The sequence below is a fragment of the Dipteris shenzhenensis genome, chromosome 11 (genome assembly GCF_047967505.1).
Source record: "Dipteris shenzhenensis isolate YYH24624 ecotype China chromosome 11, Dip_SZ_1.0, whole genome shotgun sequence".
Lineage (NCBI taxonomy): Eukaryota > Viridiplantae > Streptophyta > Polypodiopsida > Gleicheniales > Dipteridaceae > Dipteris > Dipteris shenzhenensis.
Window position 1 is genome coordinate 35,445,829 of NC_141606.1, and position 27,957 is coordinate 35,473,785.

General features: G+C 44.8%; 1 protein-coding gene and 1 pseudogene across 1 annotated transcript in view; one reads left to right on the forward strand and one right to left on the reverse strand.

The window, feature by feature from the left end:
* The window catches only part of LOC147896959 (ABC transporter C family member 8-like), a 47,771-nt pseudogene extending 39,438 nt beyond the window's left edge, over window positions 1–8,333 (forward strand).
* Window positions 1–27,957, reverse strand: part of LOC147896958 (ABC transporter C family member 8-like) — a 212,276-nt gene that overhangs the window by 40,098 nt on the left and 144,221 nt on the right. The gene's annotated exons all lie outside the window — the stretch shown is intronic.

Sequence of the window (27,957 nt, forward strand, 5' to 3'; positions counted from 1 at the left end):
TTTGGATCTGATTGGGAGTTCGTGCCAGTAGCTCAGCTCGTGGCTCAGAGGGGACATCTTCTGATTCGGGATCACATCCCGTAGATGTCATGGTTGGGTGGTGAGCAGCCTGCTCAGATCTGACGTTGTGTGTGGTTTGCTTGCAGATCAGGGGTTTCAGGAGTGCTGGGACGTGTCACGCAAGGTAATGGCATGTGCTATCTACCTCCAAAGATTATAAAGCATTTTCTCCCCAAGTTCTTTTCAATGTACTATGTCTAATTAATACAAATAAGCACCTAGGTAAACTAACCATGCTGAGAAGAATCTTGTCAACCTAGGTAAGTCACGCATACTGGTCAGCCAAGTTATATCCCTATCTTGACCAAGAGATTGAAGATTGAGGCTATTGAACCAGATTTCATCCTGATGATGCTCTATCACGTAAGATTGATTGTATGAAGGACCCAATGCTGCATAACACTAGGTCTCCAAGCATGCCAAAGGGTCCTCAAGCCAATTGTCACCTATGAGCAACCCAAAGGGTCCCAACAAATGCACCTTATATCCAAGGCTTCCTTAAGATGGAATATTAACTCTCATGTGCACATTATGTAAACACATACAATGATATGGTGGTGTAGAATAGACTAGGAACTTATTCTATTTTGGTGTGTAGTACTTGGATACTATATATGCCAAGCACTTGTACTTCATTTTTGATTGAGCATTCTATTGGAGTTTCTGTGTGACCACTTCTTCCTCAGTTGTGTTTACAACCTTTCTCCTTCATGTGGTATCAGAGCTACACTCACTCGGTTCTTGTCTTGCTTCCCATCACCAAGCAAGTTCTCTGGCATCAGTGTGTTGCTCCTATCACCTCAGCCAGCTCGTGGAATTTAGAGCACCTTCGTGGGAGAAATTTCATGGGAGCACTTTCGTGGGCTCTTTGAGTCGCTGTATAGCTCGCACTTGCTCCATCCCGCTCTCTGGCCCGTGCACTTTGCTCCGGCTCGTGCATTCTGTTCCACTCTGTTTGTGTATTGCTCCAGCCCGTGCACTTTTCCAACGTATGGGTTTCTTTTGCGTACAGCTTTTCTTTTGCGTACAACTTTTTCTTTGGTGTACAGCTTTTCTTTGGCGTACAGCTTTTCTGGCTTCTAGCGTACAGGTGCATTGGGGGATTTTTTGGTGAGCCACAGGCACACATTTGCACTTGAGGTGCATTCTGTTAGTTGATTGTAGAGTAGTTAGTTCCAATTTGCAGTGTTTGATGCCATACGTGCACTGATTGCAAAGAGGCAGCAGAAGCACTTCCCGCTCAATTGTATTCTTCTTTGCAGGTATGCAGTCAAGATGTCTCAGAATGAGAGCTTTATTATGATGACCGAGGGTGATAAGTTGGAAGGATCCAACTATGCCTTGTGGTCATTCACGCTCAAGAACATTTTGGTTGGCAAGAACTTATGGCATATTGTGAGTGGTGATGAGACTAGGCCTGTGGCATCTAGCACTAGCTCATCCTCTACCATCACTTCTATTGTTCCTACCACAGGTTCTACACTTCTGCCACTACTTCTACTACTCTTACCGCCACTACATCTCCAACACTTTTGGAGGAGGAGCAGAAGTTTGATCGTAGAAACGCCCAGGCTTTGTTCTTGCCAACTCCTAGCATGTAGACACATTTGCTCGTATAGTTTGTCATAGATGTCTAGCTCCAAGGGAATCCTTGCTCCACCTTTATGGCATTGCCCTATGACTCGTGACTTCTGCTTTTTCTACACTAGCATCTCCGAGCCCGGTTTCCTCCTGCTTGCTTTGGCAAGCTTTTTTGGCTTTTCGGGATTTTCCCATGAAGGCAGGAGTTTTGGCTTTTCGGGATTTTCCCACAAAGGCAGGAGTTTGATCTTTTTTCACTCAGGTTTATTACTGGGGACTCTTGACTCTATGGAAAGACAGAAATTACAGAGTCTTTGGAGATCCTACTTTTTCCAAGTTTCACTACTTTTGAATGTCACTCGGGCAATCTTTTTGTGGTTGTCTCTGTGTGTTGTCTCTGTGTTCGTCAGATAGATTTGTCTTACATAGAAATATTTTCATATTGTAGTTGCATGTCCCCTTTTTGGGGACTGCTTCTTGTAATATAAACATACATGGATTTCACCCAAAAAAAGAGAGAAAAATTGTGCGCATGTGCACTTTGGATGGGAAAGGAGACCTAAATCCTCCATGAAAGCATGAGAGGACTCTTTTTCAGTGGTTGGCATATGGATGGATAAAAAACACTCATGATCAATTTGTATATGTGATTGTCATGGGGAGGTTGGTTTGAGGTAGGAATATCCTTCATTGGGGGCATCTCTGAACACTTTCTTTATGGATATATGCTATATAGAGAGAGGATTTTTCCCTCATCTTATTGCTATATGGATTCTTATGAATATATGCTATATACATAGAGGTTTGTTTCCTCATCTTATTGTTTTGCATTTACCAACGGTAGTGAATAAATTAGTACAAGGGAAAGTAATTGTAGGCCTTGTGGAGAATGGAGTAGGAGAGGCTAAATTGGAGATAGAGGAGGAGAGTGTCATATGGCATAGGACTTACCCCACATATGATGGGTTGTGGATAGGCCTTGGGGAAATGGCCATACTTGTATTTGACGGAGACCTTGGCTTTGGAGAATACGATCTTTCGTTGAGCCTTATCTAATTTGTGAAGGAACAAATGGAGAAAGGTTGTGAACACAAGTGAGCAAGAAGTGGTCACACAGAAACTCTAATAGAATGCTCAATGAAAATGAAGTACAAGTACTTGTTATATATAGTACCCAAGTACTATATACCAAAATAGACCAAGTCCTAGTCTATCCTATACCACCATATCGTTGTATGTGTCTAAAAATCCCCCCTCAATGATATGGCTGAAGTACTCTGGAATGATCTCAGAAGTACCTGTTATACCTAAAGTACCATTGCACAAATTCATCCATGTGTGGATATAGAAACCTATGGGAGTACAAAAGAACAATATCATTTTACAACCCCCCTTGACATTGTTTTAATGTCTTTGATCCCCAAGCCATGTCAATGATGTGTGAAAAGAGGTGTTGACAGGCTTTTGGTGAAGATATCTGCCACATTGTTCTCATTGGAACAATAGATAAGGTCAATGAAGCCATTTGAAATACAATCCCGTATGTAGTGATGATGATTTTCAATGTGTTTCATGCGAGCATGAAAGACAGGATTGTTGCCAATGGTAATGCAACTCTGGCTGTCATAAAGGAGAGAGGTTGCCTCACCATCCTGTGGGCATGATGCAAGTCATGCAAAAGCTTTCTTAACCACATGCACTCCATAGTGGCTGCATTTGCTGCTTTATACTCTGCTTCCATAGAGGAAAGAGAGACTCGGTCTTGCTTCTTACTGAGCCAAGAGATACAAGCTGAACCCAATGAGAAGCAATAGCCGGAAGTGGATCTTCTATGATCAATGTGCCCTGACCAATATGAGTCTGCGAAACCACTCAGAGAAATGTCACAAGCTGAAGCATAATGCAAACCATAAGAGAGAGTGCCATGCATATATCCGAGAACTCTTTTGGCTGCATTTCAATGTGTGACAGTAGGACAATGCATAAACTGACTCAAACAGGCAATGTCTGGCCTAGTGGAGCATAAATAAATGAGACTACCAACCAGTTGCCTGTAAAGTGTGCCATCAAAATTTTCAGCCTCATCATGCTTAGTAAGTTTTGAGTCCTTTTTCCAGCGGAGTAGCCACAGGTTTGCTTTCTTCCATCTTAAATTTCTGCAACAGATCTTTGGCATACTTTGTCTGTGACATCATATTCCCTCTTGGGTCTGCCAAAACTCAATGCCAAGACAATAATGCAATAAACCCAGCTCTGTCATGTCAAATGTTTGACATAAAGCGGACTGCACTATTGCAATTTGTTGTGTATTACTCCTTGTGAGTAGTATGTCATCCACATAAAGCACTAGAATAACCAAATCTGTGTTTTCTTACAAAACATAAAGATTAGGTTGTGTATGTGTATTGACAAAGCCTTGGGATAGTAGAAAATGATGTATCTTGTGATACCATGCACCGGGTACTTGTTTGAGCCCATATAAAGCTTTCCTAAGCTTGCACACCTTGTGCTCTTGTCCCTTTACCACAAATCCTTGGGGTTATTACACATAGACCTCTCTTTGAGATCTCCAAAAAGGCAGTCTTAACATCCATCTGATAGACTGACTAACCATAATTTGCAGTAAGAGAAATGATACAACAAATGGTAGTCATTTTGGCTATCGGAGCAAAAGTCTCCTCAAGTCGATTCCCTCTTCTTGAGCATACCCCTTGGCAACAAGACGGGCCTTGTATTTTTCCACAATACCATAAGAATGATACTTGACCTTATAGATCCATTTGGTGTCCACAATAATTTTTACCAATGGGTGCATCAACCAAATCCCATGTGGCATTCTTTTCAATGGATCTAATTTCAGATTCCATGGCCTTCTGCCATGATGGATGTCCCTGAGCATCCTCAAACCTTTGAGGCTCAATTTCAGCTTCCATAACGAGGTCATCAATGCAAAATTGACCTATCCATGAGAACTTTTTGTGCTTGCCCTGGTTCTCTCCAAAGTAGGCTGATCCTTAGCATCCTGAATGGTCAGCCTTGCCCATTCTGGAATGGGTTTATCAATTGTACCACTGGCTGTACCACGTGCTGTACCACTTGGAGTGGCATCCTTTGATTGACTAGCTCCACGACGGTGGTAGTGTTTGCAAACATTGGGCTGTCCTTCCTCACTAGCTAGTTGCACATCTGGAACATTTGAAGGAGAAGCACCCTCAACATGTGGCAAACTAGCTAGAGGAGGAGAGAAGGAAGGAGTATCCTCTGGAGAACCCATTGCATCATCCTCAAACTGAATTATATCCAAAGGAACATCATCATAAGGGGAAAAATCCACACTAGTGGGCTGCATGGATTCATTTTCAGCAAATGCAACATCTCTGCTGATTATTATCATCTTGGTTGCTGGATCATAGAGCCTGAAGCCTTTACTTTCTGTACTATATCCAACAAAAATGCATTTGATGCTTTTGTCATCAAGCTTTGATCTAAAGTGAGATGGAATGAAAGCATAAGCAACTGAGCCAAACACTCTAAAATGATGAACCTTTGGCTTTAAGACATAAAACTTTCCAAAAGGTGTCACATTCACCAATGCTTTTGTAGGGCATCTATTATGTATGTATGAGGCTGTAGTAATGGCCTCCCCGAAATGCCTTTGACACTTTTTGCATTTCAGCGTGCATCATATCATTTCCATAAGTATCCTATTCTTCCTCTCTGAAATAAGATAATTGTGCTACGGTGTGTATGGCACGGTCTTGTGATGTTTGATCATTTCCTTCAAATACCCTTCAAAGGCATTTATGTGTACTCTCCCCCATTGTCTGAACAAAATATTTGTATCCTTGAATTGGTTAAGGCCTTGAACTCTTTGAACCAATAAAACACCTCAGATTTAGTCTTCATGAGGAAGAGCCATGTGAATCTAGAATAGTCATCAATGAAGGTAACAAAATACCTTGCCCCTCTATGGGTTGTCACATTCATGGGACCACATACATCACTGTGTATAATCTACGAAACTCTAGTGGCTTTCACTAAACTTGAGCCATCCTTCTTGAAAGGAAGACGGTGCAATTTGCCAAGAGTGCACCCTTCATAGACTTCATTATTCCATGAACCACTTTATTGTTGTACAAGTAGGCCAATGCCCTATGATGAACATGGCCAAACCTTGCATGCCATAAGTCACTGGGAGAAGAAAAAGAGACAGCCAAAGCTTGCTGTACATAGGGCTGAGCTGATTAGTGCTACGCCTTCCTGGTAAACTGCCCATTTTCCATCCTTTTTGGCAGCCCTGACTTTAGGTAATTCAGTTGCCTTAATCTTGAGTTGAGTTTGTGTAAGCTCCTCTGCCATCCATACTTTGGTGCCCTTCAGCTTGTAAGATTGTCGAAGAAGCTTGATCCGCATATCTTTTGACTTCAGTGTAAGGATTGCATGACCTCTATAGTGCAAAATAGAAGCTGGCCTAGAGTCGTAGGTAGGGAGGTTTGAGTGGTTTTGAGGTTGAGAGAGAAATTTATAATAGATTTTTTTTTTTTTTGAAAAATTGTTGCGTGCCCAATAGGCTAGGAGAGAGAGAAAGCAAACAACAATGGAACAATGCTCAAGAGAGAGTAGAAACAGTATTATGTATTGTCCCAAAGATGGACCAAAGGCTGTCATTACTTGATCCTTTGCCTTCATCAGGGCTATGTCAAACTCAGTCAACTAAGTCTACTTGCTTATTGTCACAATCCAAGCATAGTACGCAAGTTCCCAACATTTAAACCACCTCACAGTGCTAATGTCGGCTTCTTGATTCTTGAGTGATGCCTTCTCCCCGATATTGGTCTTTTGTTGTTTAGGCCGATACATCATGATCCTTTTGTTTGTTCTTTCTCAATTCTTCTTATAGTCGGGAGGTTACATCGTTCTTTGTAAACTCCCCAAAATGGCCGCCAATGTCTCAAATCTGTCAGGCTATTTAATAAGGCTGAGACGTGATCCTCTTCATAACAAAGGTCTAAGAATGTATAGAAATCCCACACCGAACTCTACCATCATTCAGATCCTACATTACCCCCAGATACCAAAAACATCCTTACCTCTACACGTTGACTTTTACTCTGCATTTTTTGACCTGCTGTGTCATCTGCTGACTTTTGTACTGCTGGAGCTGTCCTGCTGCTCTGGGGTACAGAGATGCAAACTGCCACGTAGGTACCCATGCCATGGGCTGCAGATACCCCCCTATGACCGTGCTTTAGAGCTTCCCAGGTCTTAACTTTCCAGGGACTCTACTTCCTCGAACTTTAAGTGGTCTCCAAATCTACGTCCTTTTCATCTCAGGAGGTACTGGTGTCGTGAATTTTGCAACCATAAAGACGTTGAAACAGGCCAATAGCCGCCAATAGCGTTATAATTATGTTGCTTGTTCATGCTTTCAAACGATTCCATACGTAGACTAGTTGACATGTATAAAAGACTACCTTTAAGCTCTTTTCGATTGCCTGGTCGCAGATCCGCTGTAGAGTGAATTCTCCGATGGTGCTTAAAGGTGTGACGTGCACGTTTGAGGGGGGTCACAAGGTTGGGGTGGTTGGTCGCACTGGAAGCGGGAAAACAACGCTCATAAGCGCTCTGTTTCGTCTTGTGGAACCAGCTGGAGGAAGTATTTTGATTGACAACGTTGACATCTGCTCGATTAGCCTGCACGAGCTTCGGCTGCGCTTGGGTATCATACCTCAGGACCCGATTTTGTTTCGAGGCACAGTTCGTTCCAATCTGGACCCTCTAACTCAGTATGGTGATTTCGAAATCTGGGAGGTAACATATAACGAAAATCCTCAAAGTTTTTCACTTCTCTATGCACGATTGAAGATGTGCTAGCAAAAGCTTTGCTGAGCTTGATTTTTTGCAGTGTAATTGACAATAAATCTGATTGAATCAGACTCTGGATAAATGCCAGCTGGGGCACCTCATCAGGCAGTTGCCAAGGCAGCTCGACTCTATTGGTAAAGCCTGTTTGCATGTAAATCTCGTATGTGGTTTTCTTCCTCGCACGAACAAGTGGTAAAATGTTCATAAACTTTGACGGATGCAGTCAGCGATGAGGCCCGCGAAAACTGGAGTGGAGGACAACGGCAGCTGTTTTGCCTTGGCCGCGTTCTGCTCAAACGTACGAAAATTCTTGTGTTGGACGAGGCGACGGCATCGATCGACGCCACCACGGACGCACTGCTCCAGACTGTGATAAGGAAGGAGTTCTCCGAATGCACCGCTATCACGGTCGCCCACAGCGTGCCTACGGTGATCAACAGCGACATGGTCTTAGCTCTAAGTGATGGTAATACTCTATAGATGATTTCTATCGCCGGGAACGCTGAAAATTGCGTGGTTTGAGTGTATGATCGTTCGTAGAGTTATCCTCCTCGATCACCGTCTCCTCCATCGCCAACTCCTCTTTTGTTTATCACCGTCTCCTCCATCGCCAACCCCTCTTTTGTTTCATCACCATCATCAATTGCAATCACCTCGCCAAATCCTGTTTTGGTTTATGATCATTATCATCATGGGCAGGATATGTGGCAGAGTTTGGGACGCCGCAGGAAGTGATGGAGCAGGAGGGGACGTCAATGTTTGCAAAGCTGGTGGGTGAGTACTGGGCAAAGTCGAGCGATAGCTCCATGCAGCAGAAACTGCAGTAGAACATGGAAGGTACACTCGAGGGGAGAAAGCGACGTGGAGCAGCTGAAATGTAGCAATCCAGCAAGCGTGATGGGAGGTTAGTATGTGTGAGGAGCAGCGGTAGCTCAGGCGGTTTTCCTCAGGAAGTTAGTATGTGTGCGGAGGAGCGATAGCTCATGCGGTTTCGGCACTTGTCCGGATTCCCATGTTCAATTTCCTCAACTTGTTGCCTGTCAGCGTAGGCCACATGCCGCTCGTAGTTGGCCGTTTGTTGTGAGAGAAAAAAAACCAATATCTGCAAACCATAGAAGGCTCTCTTGATAGCATCCACTTACGTCACATGCCCAATGTTCACGATTCCCAAAAAATTTTATTTGAGTAAAGTGGCTTAAGGGATTTGTCAATGTGACGCACTTGCCAGTGCGGTAGTAAATCATTGAAGATTTGAATAACTACTTGACGATTTGAAGAAACTCACCTTCAGGTGCTAGCTCCCTACATGCATTCAAGATCTTTTTGTATCTCCCCTCCTTAATGATCCACATTACCATTCTCTCGCAACAATTCTACTTCCCTTGCTTTCATTGCACTTCTCTACAAGTCACTCTCATGCTTCTTGTGCACGTTGCCTCAAGCATTTCTCACTTTTAAATTGCAAAAACTTCAAAACATTCCACAAAATTGATGGGTGCCGAAATAAAGGTCAACATTCTTGATATGAAAAGCATCAATATAAGTATCACAAATTACATCGAAGTACAACGTGTGAAAATTTAAGATTAAAATAGGTGATAAAAAGCGGCAATAACTATGAACATCAGAATTAATATTAACGTGAAAATAAAGGGGGAAGCAAAGGCTTGAATATAATGATAGTGTTCATACAAACGTCATTGGTAAAAGAGTCAAAATAGGGGTGCAACTAATAGTTATGATTTTTCAGCGGACACATTGTGATTCAGGTATATAATATGGATCATTTGAAAATATTTGCATATACACCAACTTCTCCAACACCCCTTTGTCCCTCGTGGGCCTTCACCATTGAGTCCAATAAAGTGCCAAACAATACTTAACATACATCCTGAGTACTCTTAACCTTAGTGTTCATCATCTTGATCTTTGTAGCCAAGTCGTGGGCATCTTATGAATGCAAATGCAAACGTCATGGCAAGGCAAAGTCATCCAAGAAATCCTCGGAAGAGCTCAAACCTCCTGGCATGGCAAAGTCATTCGAGAAATCCTCAGAAGAGCTCAAACTATCCTCATTCTTGAGAACATGTGTAGGACATGTATTAGAAGTGTTGACTTCCATGTCCTCTATTGGTTCTTCCTACTAGTTTTCCACTTCCACACCTTCAAATACATGTCACATTCAAGGTGCAACTTGAACCACATGCTACCACTTATCGTCAATGAAATTGGGCAAGGAACATAAGAGTCAAAAAGAGGACAATCCATCATAAGTTCACAATTCACAATGCATGCATAGAACAAATGCATCCATATTAGAGAAAGGGCTTGCTTACTCACAATGCACAAGTAGAATGAATGTGTGTGTAAGACCACCAAGACTTGATTGAGTCGATGGCAAAAAACATCATCCAAATTTTGCTTCACTATTTATTAGCCCCTCTATAGACAATCTTGAACCATTCGACATCAAAAATTTCTCTAAAATTCACTTAGAGAATGAATTTGTCTCGATTGTAATCAGATGCGTATACTTGGCACTAACTCGGCTATCTTGTGAAAAGTTTGCCATTCAACTCCATGACCGAATATATTACAATTTAGATCAATCTTCTCTACTCAAAAGTGATTACCATGGGACCACATTGCATAGAATGAATATATATTAATGATGAAGCAAATTAGCACTGTGTCAATACTGGATACTTAAAGTGATGTTTTCAAAAAAGATGCAAAAGGAAAACACATAAAAGTACTATATTATTATGCTTATAGAGCTAAAGATCACAACCCCATTCAAATTCTCTTTCCCTCTTTGTTACTTCCTCCTTAAGGCTCCATTTGCTTGGCCTTCATGAGAGTATTGTAGATAACTCTAGAAGATAAGGACATTGTAGAGAACTCTAGGAGATAAGGGCATCCTCCATAAGAGCATCTTTCAACCATTGTAGATAATTCTAATCCAGATAAGGACATCCTTGGCTGCTTTGCCTGAGTGCCCTCCTATCTTCCTTTATTGTCTTTTTGCCATACCTTCCAATTCATTTATATGCAATTGTACAAATAGAAGGTTTTGACTATTCATTCTAAGTAAGGACACATTCGTCTTTCTTTGCTTCCCCTTTCCTAATGCAATCTCTCCCTCCATCCTTCAATCATCTCTATTATCCTACAGTTGAAGCATGGATGGATTCAATTGCACTATTGCACTAAAAGCTATTAGCATAAAACATTGACTCTTGTACTAGCCATCCTTCCAACATGCTACCTTTCATCAAGGAATAGCCCCCTCCTTTTATAGCCAAAAGAGGGGGTCTCTCCCAATTAATGCATCCTCCCACATGCATGGTGTGTGTGGAAAAGTCTCCCATGGGGGCTAGGCGGTTATGCACTCTCAATTGTGTGCGACAACCCTTTGCCTCAATTTTCCACATAAATCAAGCCCCATATCTCAAGTCTATCATACTCCCTTGGTCTCTTCCCAATTTTATAATATGTTCAAACCTCTAGGAGGACAAGTGGAGGGTTGGCACAAGGAATCTTGCCACCTCATCCTACTTTCTCCATTATTTAACTTGCTCTCTTGGACCTTCTATACCTCCCCCACATGGGCCTATCCTATATGGAGGGAATAACCCAATATAATATCCATCTCCACCTATTTTATATTACTTCTCCCATGGACTTTGAGCCATAACTCACTAAATGTAGCCTAGGTGGAGGGGTGGCACATGGAGGAGCCATGCCACCTTACATTTTATAATATTACTACCATGGATTATGTACAACACACCTTATGAGTCCTCTTACATGGAAGGGTAGCACATGGTCATGCCCTGCCACCTCAACCCTGGGCCCTATGCACACCATATTTTATTATACTATTGCCACATATACAAACACACACACATATTAATGCCTTTTTCCTTAGACAATTTTATCCATAACAGTCCCCCCCCCCCCGGCAGGGAATGCATAGCACTTCCATGCCTGGTCCATCACGCACAAAGAAAGGCTTGAGGTAACACTTGTTGATCACCTTCTTGCCATATGGTTCATGCAGCTCCTAAACTTGTACAGACCCATTGCTACGTTCCTTGATATCTTTGTATGGACTAGTCCACAATGGCAGAAACTTCTTATCCATTTGGTGGTCCAATCTATTATCAAAGCATAGCACAGCATCCCCCTCAGCAACGTGTCTTTCCCATCCCTTGCGAATCTTAGCATCCAAGCGGGCCTTTTGTTGATTCTTTTGGATCTCTGTTTGGTGTAGTGCAAGGCGTCGGGTTTCATCTAACTTCTCAAATTGTACCAATTTGGCCTCTACATGTTCATCTTCTGTCATCCTCTATTCTTGTGCCAATCTCAAAGCTGGAATCTCTATCTCTAGTGGTAAAATGGCCTCAGTACCATACACCAACTCAAAAGGAGTGTGACCTATAGATGTTTTATGAGTGATGTTGTAAGCCCACACGGCTTCAGTGACCTTTTGATCCCACTGGCTCCTATTCCTTGTGGCCATTTTTCCCATGGTTTTATAAAGGAGGCCATTGGTCCGCTCTGTTTGACCCATGGATGCCAGATAATAGATACTAGAAGTGTGATGATCAATACCCATGCGATCCATGAGTAACTCCACTGCTTCATTTAAGAATGGACTCCCATGGTCAGAGACAATCTCCATGTGTCCCAAACCTTGTGCAGATATGTTCAAATATGAAATTTGAAACTGCCTTACCATTTGCAGTGGGGAGGGCAATAGCTTCAGCCCACTTAGTGACATACTGAGTGGCTACCAAAAGATACTTCTTTTTGCGAGCAGTCATGGGCAAGGGCCCGATAAAATCTATTCCCCACTTCTGAAACAGATCACTGGGTGATGTTGCCCAGGACACAAATCCTTCCTACCAAAGAATTGGCATGGTTCACAGGTTTTGCAATACAAAGTGACATCCTTGAACAAGGTCGGCCAATAGTATCCAGCATGTAAAATCTTCTTAGCTGTATAGTCACTGGTATAGTGGCCTCCACAAAATCCATCATGATAATGCTTCAATACCTTAGGCACTTCATCTGCATCAATGGCCCGTCTTAGTACCCCATCCATGCCTTGACAGTACAACACCCCATCAAGGAGGGTGTAGTGCCTACTATCTCTATGGATCTTCTTTCTCTCATAGCTAGTACTTTTTGGAGGAAAGGAGAAAGTAGTCAGAAACCTATAAATACCACCATACCATGGATCCCCAACTTCTATGGCTGCTACAAGGGTTACATCAAGGCACCTCTAAATCAATCAAAGCATTCTTCAAGTTGGAACATCCCCCTTTTACAATTTTGAAAGAAAAATCATATTCTTGTAGAACTGCCAACCATTTGGCCAACTGGCCCATGGGATCTGGTGATTGAAGAACCTGCTTTGCAAGACCAGTGCTAGTGAGTATAATGAAGGACTTTCTAGCCACATAATGCTTAAATTTCTCAATGCAAAACACCAAAGACAAGGCATGCTTGTCAGCCTCTGAATAGCATCGCTCAATGTCGAGCAATTGTCGAGAAGCAAATCGAACGGGATACATGAACCTATCCTCCCCTTGCTGGAGAAGAATACCTACTAGAGTGTGCTCACCAAACCCAGGATTGATATAGAAAGTATTTGACCAATCTGGATTGCGTAGAATGGGTTCTAAAGCTAGAGCATTCTTGATTTGTGCAAACCCATGATCACAATCCTCATCCCAAGAGAAATCAACCCCATCTTTTAATAGCATAGTCATGGGTCGTGTCAAAGCAACATATTGATCATTGAAGCAGCAATAGTGTCCTGCTAGATTGACAAATGAGCATACCTGACGTTTGGTTGTTGGTGGGGAGAGCTTGAGGATAGCTTCTACCTTCTCGGGGTCAGGCTTGATGCACTCGGATGAGAAATATGTCCCAATAACCTCCCTTGAGTGGCTCCAATGGTGCATTTCTCAGGGTTGAGACTGCCATTTGCATCATTGACCCTTTGGAAGGCCAATCTAACCTTCATGACATGCTCCTTACGTGACGAGAATATACAGAAATCATCTAAAAACACCTCCAAGAAATCCCCCAAATAAGGAGCAAACACCATGTGCATAAATCTTTGAAAGATAGCAGGAGCATTGGTGAGGCCAAATGGCATTACTTTGAATGCAAATGTCCCCTAGGGTGTGGCAAATGTGGTTTTAAGCACATCTTCTTCGGTAATTCTGATTTGGTAAAACCTAGAGTAACCATCACAGAAAGTATACATCTCATGACCACTTACCTTCTCACGAATGAGGTCTTGAAAGGGTAGAGGATGATGATCCCTCTTGGTGGCTGCATTGAGTTTCTTATAGTCGATGCAGACCTGCCACTTGTTGTTTTTCTTTGGGGTGACTACCACTGGTGAAACCCATTCAGTATTGTGAACTGGAACAATAAACCCAGCCTCTACAAGCTTCTGTAACTCTGAGTGCAAAGCATCCGTCTGCAGGGGCCCTAATCTCTGATACTTCTGAGCCACAAGCTTTGCATCAGGTTTCAGCTTTATCTTGTGCTCTATGGCAGTCAATGGCAAAGGTGGTGGTAGCTAGTTGCAAAGAGGTCAGGGAAATCTTTGAACATTTCTAGGAACTCATCTTTCTCACTTGGAGTGAGGTCTGGGGAAAGCATAGACTCAAGCTATTGAGGACTAGCTGTTACCTTTCTATAGATGGCGGGGTCATAGACACCCCCATCATGTAAACTTCCTCCTCTGAGAATTCCTCCCCCCCGTCTGATTCTTCCATTAATTCAGACACTGAGGATGAGAGAGTATCACTGTCTTGCTCCTCTTCTTCTTCTAGTTCCATGGCACCGGTTTGCACCGGGATCTTCTCCTTAGAAGCACCGAAAGACATGTGTCTTGTCTTCCAATAGCTGACTGCATCACTCTTTCTCAACCATGGTCTCCCGACTATGGTTGGGTAACTCTTGCCTGTATCTTCAATGCCACTACATAGAAATTGATAGTGGTGGTCAACCCATCGACAATGATGGGCAAATCCTCAATGACTCCTAGGGTGGTGAGTCGTCGACCATCTGCTACCTTGATTCGAGTGGAGGAATGCCTTGTACATTTCAAACTCAATTTCTTCATGATTCGGGGCACCATGATATTACATGCAGCTCCCCCATCAACACATACATTTTTGACACGACAATTATCTATGATGACATCTATTGTATGTCGGTGCCGATCAATTTCTTCACAGATAGAAGATACCTCTCGTACCTTTCCCTTTTTCTTGCTCTTCCTTGTTGAGAGACCTTGCTGCAGCTCACGTCTCACCTTAGGGCTTAATGCTATAAGTTGAGGGAGCGTGATGCTTAAAGATCGATGATCAAGGTCCTGAATGACCGAATATTCCTCTTGCCTTGAGCTGATGGAAAAATCCGAGGGCAACCACTTACTCCTGCGAGATCTTTTAGTCCTCTCTGTTGGTGGGTCTGCCATCTCAGCATTTGAGGGCTCTGAGAAGGACACCTTCTTCCTAGGGTGGCCTGGTCCACGGTTTGGAGAGGGGTTCCAGGTGGTACGACTTCTTTTCCCGAGGTCAAGGATCTCTACATCAGAATCCTAAGTGCTAGATTCACTTAGAAGATTCACTCTTGGAATATTGGGGCATTCCATGCGATAATGACCCTTCTGGTGGCTCTCATAGCATACAACATTAGCACGGTCTCTTGGAGGGCGGTTGGCTTGATTTCTGATGCCCACCATCTCAAGCCGAAGATCATTCAGGGCCTTGGCTAGGTCATTGACTCCGAGTTCTGTTGCAGGGGGGGCCTCTTTAGCTAGAGGGGACGAGGAAGTAGAGAGGAGGGGGGCTCGTGGGCAAGGCTGGGGAAACCTTTGAGGCGAGGGTGAGAGTATACACCTTGTTGAGGGTAAGCATCTAAGGGAGGACCATACATTTGAGGTGGAGGCGGTGGATACATCCTTGATGAGGGGTGGGGGTATGCCCCTGAGTTAGACCCCCCAGGTTGTTGTTGCAGGAATTGAGGGGGTTGCGGAGGGACAATCGTCTTCTTTGAAGCAGGGTCAGACTGAACTTTATTAAACTTTTGAGCAATCTCATGTGCTAGCACCATAGTTTCTGGATTCTCCCATTTAAGCTTGAGGCGGAATTCATCACTTGCTCCTGCTACAAGGTAGCCCAGCACATGCTGAGTCATTCCAGCTCGAAATCCGGCATTGTTTTCCTGTGTGGCAATTAAACGATCCAGGAGAACGACCGCTCGATCCACATATCGATGCACCGTCTCACCTTCTGACTGCTTCAAGTTTGCCACCTGCAGGTACACATTCTCCGACTCCTCTTCTTTACCGAAATACTCAATCATTGCTGCTGTCAACCTTGGCTAGCTTTGGCGAATGTCTTCGCCCTGCTTCTCATACCACACTTGAGCCAAACCCTCTAGAAATGTGGGAAGAACCAACATCCATCTATCTTTAGTAAGAAAGTTGAGAGAAACACAACGGTGCTTGAAGGCCACAAGATACTCATTTGGATTTTCTTCCACTCGTCCACAAAATACGGGAATGTCAGCCATGCTTGGAAGATGGAAAAGAGAGTGGCAAGATGAGGCTTATCTATGGACAAACAATAGAAAGAGGAAGCTTGAACTGAAAATCGAGTGAAGATACATCAACAAAGCACACATAGGCAAGGTAGGGTGTGATTGGTGTGTTGTGAAATACTACACGGGAAGAATCTTGAGCATTGAATAGCACATAGACAATATTAAAAGGACAACCCTCATGATATCACATCCATCTTTACAAGAGAGTGTTAGAGATGTGGCGCTGCATGCGGTTGTTTATCAAGGCAAACAAGAATGCCATGACAAATGTCAACAGTTGGAGAGCTTGCACATCACCTTTAGCTTCTTCCAATTCTTGTAGTCGCCATGCTATTTCTTCAAGCGGCATACGGTCTGGCATCCTTCTTTTGAGCAATGTCCTTGAGGACCTTCCTGATGATCTTCCGAAGTCGGTGAACTCGTATCAAGTATGCCCAACACTTAGTTTCATGATGACCACAACCTTTGCATTCCTTACAAATGATCACCCTCCCTCATGGCTTGCGGCTTTATTGGGGTGGTGCTTCCACTCGTGTCATGCGTGATTGAAGTAAAAGCTTCACGTGCCAAGAAATCAGCAACTAGATTTCGAGCTCGAGGGGTATGCTGAATTTTTACCTCTTCAAATTGGTTGCAAAGTTCCAATGCTTATTGATGTCGTGGAACCAAGCCTTTGCTCCGCACCTTCCACCTTCCACTAACTTGTTCACACACTAGTTGAGAATCTCCTTGCACTTCAAGTTGCTTGGCATGATGCTCTTGTGCCTTTTGTGGCCCAAAAATGAGCGCCGAGTACTCAGCTTACTTGCAGGTGCAGACTTGCTATACCAATACTTCTCACCGCCCGGTGAAGTGAGCTTCTCACCCACGCCAGTAGCCTTGGTCGAAGGTTTGTAAGCTCCATCAAATTGAAGGATCCAAGATGTCATCATAGCAAAACTAAAATTCAGACATCCCAAGTTTCTCGGTAGTCCAAGATAGGTAGGAGGAGAGGGTGGGGAGAATTCAACACTTGAGCCAAACGTTCAACACCAAATAAACTTGCAATCCTTTGTTGATAATTTATCTTTAGACCAAAAAGAATGACAATTTGAAGCTCGAAATGAGGCACAAAAGGTTGATTAGGTACAAATGGATTCCTTGGTTGAAACATTACCAACCATAGTCGAGGCCTAGAAACCTTTGTAGTGAGATTGAGAATAAACCATTCAAGATGAGCTTATCCACAGGAATTAACAAGCAGATGCACCAGAACTCCCCCCAAGCTTGGGGAGCATCCCACCCTTCAATGAAGGACATCGTTTTAATTACCTCTGAAGCAGCAAGTAGTTCGATCACCACATAATGAGTAGAAGTAAAATCAAAGTTCTCCCAACGTATCAGTATTTCTTCACCATGAATCATCCATGGTGTATCATTCCACCCATCATCTCCTTGAACAATGCACTGGACAATCAGCCGTTGAAGGTCGACATGAAGATCAAGGAAGAGATCTCGTGCATTGGTAGCCATAAGGCATAGAGGACCAAGCACCAAATCCTTAAATGCATCGAGAAGTGACATAAATATCCACCCTTCTCGTGTGGCGTGCATCCGTGAAGTGAACTAGAGAAGTTCTGAATTGGCGATCTAGCAGGAGATGTGAATAGAGCACATGAAATGAAGTACTTTTTCTTTTTATAGGAAGAGCAAACTCCCCACGGTTAGAGAGTTACAGTTCCTGAGATTTCAATATAAAAAAAAAAATCATTACATTTTCATCACTTCCAACTTGTTGGCCCAATGATAAGTTGTGAAGGGGGAGGTCTTGGGTTCAAATCCTACTCTTTAATAAAAAGATATGAGAGGAGAGGAGGAGAAGAGAAAGAGAAGGAGAAGATGAAGAAGAGAAGAGAGAGGGGGGTGCGGGATCTGCTGTTACAGTTTTACAGAAATTCGGAAGAACTGTCCATGACCACAAGATGTAGCAGCCCAAAAACTATCGCGTGGGTGAGCACAGTAGATGCGCGAAGTGAGAAAACTATCCACGACCAAAAGATGCAGCAGCCCAGAAAACTATCGCACGGGTGAACAAAGTAGATGCATGATCCAAATTCGAAGTGGCCTTTGGTGCATAGAATGCAAGGGTTCTAACCATGGTTACTAGGAGTGCCCCTCCAAGCGAAAGGTACCTACTTCTACCTCATTTTGTACATTTTGTGAGATCCATGGACATGATGCCTCTGACTATAGGTACCTCAAAGGATTAAGGAAGCTTCTTCCAGAGTATACCTCGGGGGAACCTCTAGTTGCTACAGTCAACAAAACAGTACCCATAAATTCTGGCCCAGCACAAGTATCTCCTGCTCCCCCTCTTGCACGAGCATCTGAGCCACCTCCTCCTCCTGTCATGCCACCTCCATTGCTTCCGACTCCCCCTTTGCTCCAAGCTCCTACCCCCAATTCAATTGGTTCCCCTTATTTCTATCCTCAGCCATACTATGCACTGTACCAACCACCTATGTCAGGAGGTGGCTATGGACCCTCTTATCAATGCAGTCGAAGGGGTGGTCTTTGAGGTGGATGTGGAGGTGTAGGCAAAGGTACAAACTTTAGAAGACCCATCATGTGTTACAGATGTGGCGAGTACGGCCACTACCAAGATGATTGTACACAACTGTTCGGGGGACCCTCTTGTACACAGGCAACACAAACGACCACTACACTAGAGATTGTCCCAATAGAAGAGTGGAACCCACATCCCAACTGAATATGGTTGATGTAGTAGTGGCGGGGGAGGGCAACAACCCCCATTTGATTGGCGCAATGTTGGGCGCTATGACACGGTCACATATAAAATATGACAAATGTAAGGGTGACTCAGAGTCAGCATCGGAGACCTCATCACCAATGAGTTTGACAAGTGTTCCCCCACCGAGGTCATTCTCCTCCTCCAAGGTACATAGTATGCCTAGGAACAAACCACCCATGGTGGCTTCTGATAGTGATTCAGAAACAAACTCGAAGGGCACACGGCCATTAAGGTCAACCACTAACTCTGGAAGTGCCTCATCCTCGGGTGATCACTCTATGCCTTTGAGGTATCAGGAGGTGGTAAAGGGTGTCACGAGAGATCTTCAAATAAGTTCTGAAGATGAAGGTAGCACACCTCACCTTCCATCCCGCAAGTCCAGAACTGTCACGGTTTGCAACAGGAGTGACAACCCTCGGACAGCACCGGGATAATGAGGCACGAGTAGGACCTCCCACCACTTTGTCCCCAATAGCACTCAGCAGAGAAGGGGCTATGGGGACAAGACCTTGTCCTACCCAGGAAAAAGGGAAAGGAGTGATGGAAAAGAAACCACTGGAGACAATGACTCACAGTTCAGACCTACATCCACATCCGCGTGTAAGCTTTGACCCTTGGCCAGAGGCTAGGAGGATGAGGTTTCAGAAGGCTAATGCTACTATCCACCACTACTCCCTGTTTGAAGACCTTATGAGTTTCAAACCCAACCTCACTCTACGACAACTTTGTCTATTGTCCCCCCAAATCAAGCATCAGACTATTACATTCTTGAATTGCCTCCCAGGAGGTCGACATAAGGGATCTAGTCCGAGTGAGCCAACACCAGAGACGTTACCAGCTCAGCATGGGTCTACACCGAACCACTTCTCTACTACTACCCTCACTTGTGAACAAAGTCCCAAGCTCACCATGGAGATCCATGGAGTGGAGCTGAAGGACGTCTTCCTTGATGGTGGGGTGGCTGTGAACATTATGTCGAAAGGTACACTCCAAAAACTAGGGTTGAAGTTGACAAGTGATGTTCACTTTCAGGTACGCATGGCTAATCAATGCAGAGTAAAACCAATGGGTGCAGTCAAAGGTGTTCACATGAAGATTGGCGGAGTAACTTTTCTCTCCAAATTTGTTGTCCTTGATATGACCGAAAATGAACAAACTTACCCTCTACTTCTTGGTAGGCCATGGTTGCGGTCTTCAAAAGCCATTCAGGATTGGTCAACTGATGAAGTTCGATTGCCCCTGGGATCCACATCCCTCGAAATAGATATGGTCATAGGGCAGGCAAGGCACATACCAATAGAACTAGGAGAGGAGGATTTTGAAGAACAAGCTAGAGCCGAAGAGGAGCATTGGGCCTATGGGGACTGGCCCATGGGTGGTGACCAAGATATCAATGAGGAGACAACCCTAGAAGGATTTGAAAGTTTGACCTACTTGTTGGATCGGGCTGATCAAGAAGATGAGGAAGCTGTCATTTTGGATTGGATGGGAGCCTTGGGCTCCTTAGCGGTCAACATGGTGGAACTATGCCAACAAGAAGATCAAGAACACCTACTTGCAGTATCAGAAATCCACCTAGAACGACAAGGTCTGGCTGAACTAGTTTATGAAAGGATGCCCTTTGGACTTTGCAATAGTCCACACATGTATAAGAGAATGGTCACTAGGGGTACTATAGTGGGCACCACTGATCGTACTGAGGACAATGATGGTACTACAATAAACATTGAGGATCATCTAGTGGCTGACATGGAGGACATTGGTCAAAATTATGCTGACAATACTATAGGATACAATGAAGGATCTACTGTAGATGAGGCTGGTACTGCACAACCCACCAATGGTGCTCTAGAGTACAATCATGGTATTACAGTGCACAACCATGGTACTACGGTGTACAACCATGGTACTGCTGAGTGCAATGATGGTCATACAGAAGACAGTAACACTAATGAAGACGAGACTGATGGTGATAGTGATTTAGAAGAAAGTGACATAGACATTGCTAAACTTGAGGAGAATCACCACCAATAGCTTGAGGTCTTGGGGGGACCTAGGGTGCATATCGGGTACAAAGGTGAGGACATGGCTGATCTCACTTTGCTTGACCTTTTCTTACCAGAAGCCGACCACCCCTCAATTCAAGACCTTCCGAAAACCACTTATGAGGTGGAAGGCTTACCTTACCGGGGCATGCTGAAATAGTCACGGAGGCATCGAAGGCATACAACATCTGCAACATCTACTGATTCTACATCTCAGTCAATGCCTGAGAACCCCCCAGTTACTTACCCCCCATCTTGGTTGAGAGAAGTGGAGGGGGACTTTCCCCTTGAAGATACTCCAGCACATACAGGACTGAGAATGGGTGAACCAAGTACCTCAACATCCCAATGCATTGACCCTGTTGATGAGGCATGGAACTGGTGATATCTCAACATTGGAAATGAGGACCAACCCAGGCATTTGAAGTTAGCCACTTGGGTCTGGGAACATGACTATCTTCTAGCTATAGTCACTGACCTTTTTAAAGAATTTGTGGATGTCTTTGCTTGGTCCTACAAGGATTTAAAGGGGGTGCCCGCTGATTTCATGGAGCATAGCATCGACTTATATCCAAATGCAGACCCTGTGATTAAAGGTCCATATTGCATGAATCCCAACTATGGCAAGGCAGTCCAAATAGATATATAGCAAATGGATCAATCATGATTAATCTACCCAGTGGATTACTCCGATTGGGTTAGCGGAATTGTCATTGTACCCAAAAGAGTGACCGACAAACGTAGAATATGTGTTGACTATCGGAGTTTGAATGCTGCAACATGACATGATAGGTTCCCCCTTCCCTTCATAGATAGAGTGTTGGAGACAGTGACAAGACATGCTTTATACTCATTCATGGATGGATATAGCGGGTACAACCAAGTCCAAGTGAAAGAATAGGATCAGCCCAAGACTACCTTTGTCACTCAACGGGGAACATAGGCCTACTGAATGATGCCCTTTGGACTATGTAATGCCCCAGCAACGTTTCAATGACTTGTAACCAAACTCTTTCAAGAGAATATCGGCAAGTTTCTTGAGGTATTTCTAGATGACTTCTCTGTTTTTAATGGTAAATCGGCCTGCCATCTTGATCCAGCCATACAAAATGATCATCTACATAAGTTGAGATGGGTCTTTGATAAGTGCAGAGAAGTGTGCTTGTGTTTGAACCCTGATAAATGTTTCTTTCTCGCACTCTGAGGTGTTCTCCTTGGTCATATTATTTCTGCTGAGGGCATTACCATGGACCCCGCAAAGGTAGAGGTGATCATATCATTGCCCATCCCTCATACACCCAAAGAGGTGAAGTCCTTCTTAGGGCATGTAGGATATTACCGAAGGTTCATACGTTTCTATGCCAACATTGCTATTGCATTGACAGAACTCCTACATCAAGACCGATCTTTTGTTTGGGCCACCCCACAACAACTAGCCTTTGATGATCTGAAGAATTACCTCGTGAAGGCCCCCATCCTTAGGCAGCCCGATTGGGATGTAATTTTTCATGTCCATGTGGATGCTAGAGGGTGGGCAGTAGGTGCTATATCGGCTCAACCTAACCAGGATACCAAGATTGATTTGCTGATCTACTTTGCGAGTTGACAACTCAATGGAGTAGAACGTAATTACAGTACCAGAGAAAGGGAGGGCCTCAGCATGGTTTATGCCATGACCAAATATCATCACTACCTCTTGGGCAACAAGTTTGTGATCATCACTGATCATCAAGCTCTTAAGTATTTATTGAATAAGCCTACTCTTGGTGGCTAGATAAGCAGATGGATTCTTCTTTTTTAAGAATTTGAATTCGACATTGTGGTGAGGGCTGGGAGACTGCATCAACCTGTAGACCATTTGTCCAGGTTACATTTCGAGGAACCAGCCAGTGGTATCACCGATGAATCCGATGCGGGCTTGTTCAGAATGACGACACTACCTAATGAATGCCTGTTTGCAGTGGACTGCTTCCCACCATGGTATGCCAACATAGTACACCTCTTGTCTTCAAGGAGCGGGCCCTAAGCCTACAAGGCGTGAGTACCTCCCTCTCAAACCATTCACTCCGGTGCCTCCCTTCTATCGCTAGGAATTAGATTTCATTGGACCCATCTCTCCTACCACACGCCGAGGGAACAAGTATGCTCTGCTTGCCACTAACTATGGAACCAAATGGGTCGAAGCCAAGGTAGTCAAGAACTATACAGCCCAGGTAGTATCCACATTTCTATATGACGAGATCATCTCTTGGTTTGGTTGTCCTGTTGAGTTGATGAGTGATAGAGGGTCTCACTTCCTAAATGACACCATTGCTGCACTAGTTTACCTGTTACAAATAGTTCACAAATTTTCATCTCCCTATTACCCACGTGCCAATGGTCTAGCTGAGAGCTCAAATTGCACAATGTGCAGGATCGTGCATCGACTTTGCCTAAATTCTTTAGCCGATTGGGATGACATACTTCCAACTGCTTTATTCGCCTATCGAACTGCTTACAAGGTGAGTACTGGGTATTCACCCTTCGAGCTGGTTTATAATCTGGAGGCCGTTACGCCTTATGAGTTTCATCTTGACACCCACAGGATTCTTCCAAACAAAAATGACAACTTTGAAGTTTGCATGATGGAACACTTGTGGGATTTGGAAGCACTGGCAAAGCATTGACGTGAAGCAGTTTTCGCTCAAGAAGTGTGGCAGAAGCGACAAAAAGCTTGGCATGATCAAAACCTTAGAAAAAGAAATTTCAAAGTCAGAGATTTAGTACTCTTGTATTCCAGTAAGTTTCTCAAACATAAACCTAAGTTTGTAAGTGGTTGGACAGGTCCATTTTTCATTGCGAAGCTTATCCCAAGTGGCGGAGTCTGCTTGGCCACTTTGGAAGGCAGACTCCTACTTGCACCCGTGAATGGGTCATGCATCAAGAGGTACCATGATCAATGAGAAAACACCCTCCTAGTCCTTCTCCTTCCTGGTTGACATCTTCTCCCTTTGAGGGCCACTTTCTCTTTCTACAATGGTCCTCCTCTCTACCCCTTAGGGCCACTTTCTCTTTCTACAAGGGTCCTCCTCTCTACCCCTAGAGCCACTTTCTCTCTCTACATGGCTCCTCCTCTCTCCCCTTGATGCCACTTTCTCTCTCTACATGGGTCCTCTTTCCACCCGAGTGTCACTTTCTCTCTCTAAGCGAGCCCTCCATTTTTCACCCCGAGCCAATTTCTCTCTCTAAGTGTGACCTTTTTTCATCCCATGCCACTTTCTCTCTCTAAATGACCACCCTTTACATGCGACCTCCCTTGTTCACTCTGTGTCACTTTCTCTCTCTAACTACGGCCTCCCCTTTTCATCCTGTTTTACAAACTCCTTCTCCTTCTACCTTCTCTCCAACTTCTACCTCTCTCTTACAAAAACCTTCTCTTTCCACCCTCTGTCCAAGTGCCACCTCCCTCTTACAAAAACCTTCTCTTTCCACCCTTTGTCCAAGTTCCACCTCCCTCTTACAAAAACCTTCTCTTTCCACCCTTTATCCAACTTCTACCTCTCTCTTACAAAACCCTTTTGTTTCCACCCTCTGTCCAACTCCCCACCTCCCTCTTACAAAAACCTTCTCTTTCCACCCTCTGTCCAAGTTCCACCTCCCTCTTACAAAAACCTTCTCTTTCCACCCTTTATCCAACTTCTACCTCTCTCTTACAAAAACCCTTCTATTTCCACCCTCTGTCCAACTCCCCACCTCCCTCTTACAAAAACCTTCTCTTTCCACCCTCTGTCCAAGTTCCACCTCCCTCTTACAAAAACCTTCTCTTTCCACCCTCTGTCCAACTTCTACCTCTCTCTTACAAAAACTTTCTCTTTCCACCCCCTGTCCAAGTTCTACCTCTCTCTTACAAAACCCTTCTCTTTCCACCCTTTGTCCAACTCCCCACCTCCCTCTTAAAAAAACCTTCTCGTTCTACCCTCTTTCCAAGTTCCACCTCCCTCTTACAAAAACCTTCTCTTTCCACCCTTTGTCCAACTTCTACCTCTCTCTTACAAAAACTTTCTCTTTCCACCTCTGTCCAAGTTCCACCTCCCTCTTACAAAAAGCTTCTCTTTCCACCCTCTGTCCAACTTCTACCTCCCTCTTACAAAAACCTTCTCTTTCTACCCTCTTTCCAAGTTCAACCTCCCTCTTACAAAAACCTTCTCTTTCCACCCTCTGTCCAACTTCTACCTCTCTCTTACAAAAACCTTCTCTTTCCACCCTCTGTCTAAGTTCCACCTCCCTCTTACAAAAACCTTCTCTTTCCACCCTTTGTCCAATTTCTACCTCCCTCTTACAAAAACCTTCTCTTTCTACCCTCTTTCCAAGTTCCACCTCCCTCTTACAAAAACCTTCTCTTTCCACCCTCTCTCCAACTTCTACCTCTCTCTTACAAAAACCTTCTCTTTCCACCCTCTGTCCAAGTTCCACCTCCCTCTTACAAAAACTTTTCTTTCCACCCTTTGTCCAACTTCTACCTCTCTCTACAAAAACCTTCTCTTTGTCCAACTCCCTACCTCCCTCTTACAAAAACCTTCTCTTTCCACCCTATGTTCAACTCCCTACCTCTCTCTTAGAAACACCTTCTCTTTCCACCCTATGTCCAAACCCCCTACCTCTCTCTTACAAATCCCTTCTCTTTCCATCCTCTATCCAAGCCCCACTCTCTCTTACAAACTCATTCCCTCTCCACCCTTTCCACCTTTGCCTCCCTCTTACAAACACCTTCTCTCTCCACCCTATGTCATTCCCCCACATCTCTCCTACCAATACTTTCTCTCTCCACCCTTTGTCACACTCATCTCTTTTGCTTCCATCTTCCATCATCCTGGCGATGCACGTTCAACCTATTTTTGGCACTTAGCTAAATGTGGTGAATATGCTAAATTTGGTAAATAAGCTAAATTTGATGAATATGCTAAATTTAGTGGATATGCTATTTTTGGTGGATACGGTTAAGTTTCGTGGATTTGCTTTTTGGCTCTCTCTCCCCTCCATTGGTTCTCTCCACCCTTTACACACCGCACTCAAAAGCGCGCTAGTTTGGCGGCTCTCTCCCTCCTCCTTGGCAACCAGCTCCTCCCAGCTCTCCTGTCCTTGGCAACCAGCTCTCTCCCTCTCCACGCAGCTCCCTCTCCTCCCCTTCTCTCCCTCTACTCGCCACCCTGCCTCTCCCCCTCTCTCCTGCATAGCCCCTCCTGCTCTCCCTCTACCTGCCCTCCCCCCTCTCCTGCGCAACAGCCCCCCCTCTCTCCCTCTACTCGCCACCCTGCCTCTCCCCCTCTCTCCTGTGCAGCCCCTCCCTGCTCTCCCTCTACCTACCCTCCCCCCTCTCCTGCACAACAGCCCCCCCCTCTCTCCCTCTACTCCCCCTCTCTCCTACGTAGCCCCTCCCTGCTGTCCCTCTACCTGCCCTCCCCCCTCTCCTGCACAACAGCCCCCCCTCTCTCCCTCTACTCGCCACCCTACCTCTCCCCCTCTCTCCTGCATAGCCCTTCCCTCCTCTCCCTCTGCGCAATAGTCCCCCCTCTCTCCCTCTACCTGCCACCCTGCCCCTCCCCCTCTCTCCTACGTAGCACCTCCCCCCCTCTCCCTCTACCTGCCTCCCCCCTCTCTAGTGCAACCCCCTCTCTCCCCTCTCCCTCTACCTGCCTACGTCCCCCTCTCTTGTGCAACTCTCCCCCCTTCTCCTCCCTACACCCTTTACATCACCCCCTCTCCCCTCCTTGTTCCTGCCCCCCCCCCCCCCCCCCCCCTCATCACCCCTCCTTCCCTATCAGTCTACATCCGTCCTCTTACTCTACCTCTCCACTGACACCCCTTCCTCACTCTTTCCCTCTCCATACGAAGCATGGGCCTGCATTGGTGGCTCTACTAAGGAATTCTCTCGTAGCAAATTCTGGGCTCCTTTCTTGTTAACCTCGACATCAACACCTCCTCCTCCCTCCTTGCCTCTCTAGACCTCGACATCGATACCCCCTCCACACTCTTTTCCTCTCCATACGACCCCATCGTTCATGCCTACCCATGGCCCTCGCCACAAGTACAAACCTAGATTACCCCGTGATACTTTATTCATTGACTTCCATCAGGCTCGGGTAGGCCACAAAATAGGACCATCTTCCATGGGATCACTTGGCAAACGCACCATTAATGACCTGGGTGCCAGGTCTACACCACAGAGCACTTCCAAACAACCTCGAGTAGCTGCAGATTCACCTCCCTCCAACAGGATCACTATCATATTAGATGAGGAGCTATCCCCCTTTTCAAGTTCCTCTGATTTAGATCATGGAGGCTCTGACTATCTGCCCTCCACAGGTACAATCAAAACACCATCCAAGGCATCCAGTGGGCACAGTGGTCACAGTACCGGTGGCGGTGATTTGGCCCCACAAAGTACAGCTTGTGATCTTCCACCCTCTGCTTCATCCTCCTCGATCATTCAGGTGGTTTTCAAACCTTTCCTCGATCCCACACTCAAGCTGTCTAGCATCTTGTCACCTGATGAGATAGCCTGCATGTCTCTGATGGAGTTTGATGATGTCACACTTCCCCAGGTGGACGTCTGTGACATGAAGTTGGGGGTAATAAACTTCACGCACCTCTTCACTTCCTGCAGCATTCGAACTGACTGCCAAAGATACTTATCATTGAGAATGAGACATTAGAAAGAAGCTTTTATGCCAAGATACCACACCATACTTTCCTCCCTTAGATGAGAATGAAGATGGTAACATCCCAAGTGATGTTGTAGTCAAGCATAGGGAGAAGGAAAGGATCAGCAGACGCCATAATCTCAGCAAGCCGGTCTGCACCAAAGAGAAGAGCGACACATTGTTGAAAGAAAATCTTGCGGCTCAACATGACATGAACTGATATATATCGAGGAGTTTGAAGGGGCTGATTAGGTCGGATGGGTAGATTCCGAGGTAACATTGCACCTCCTTCATA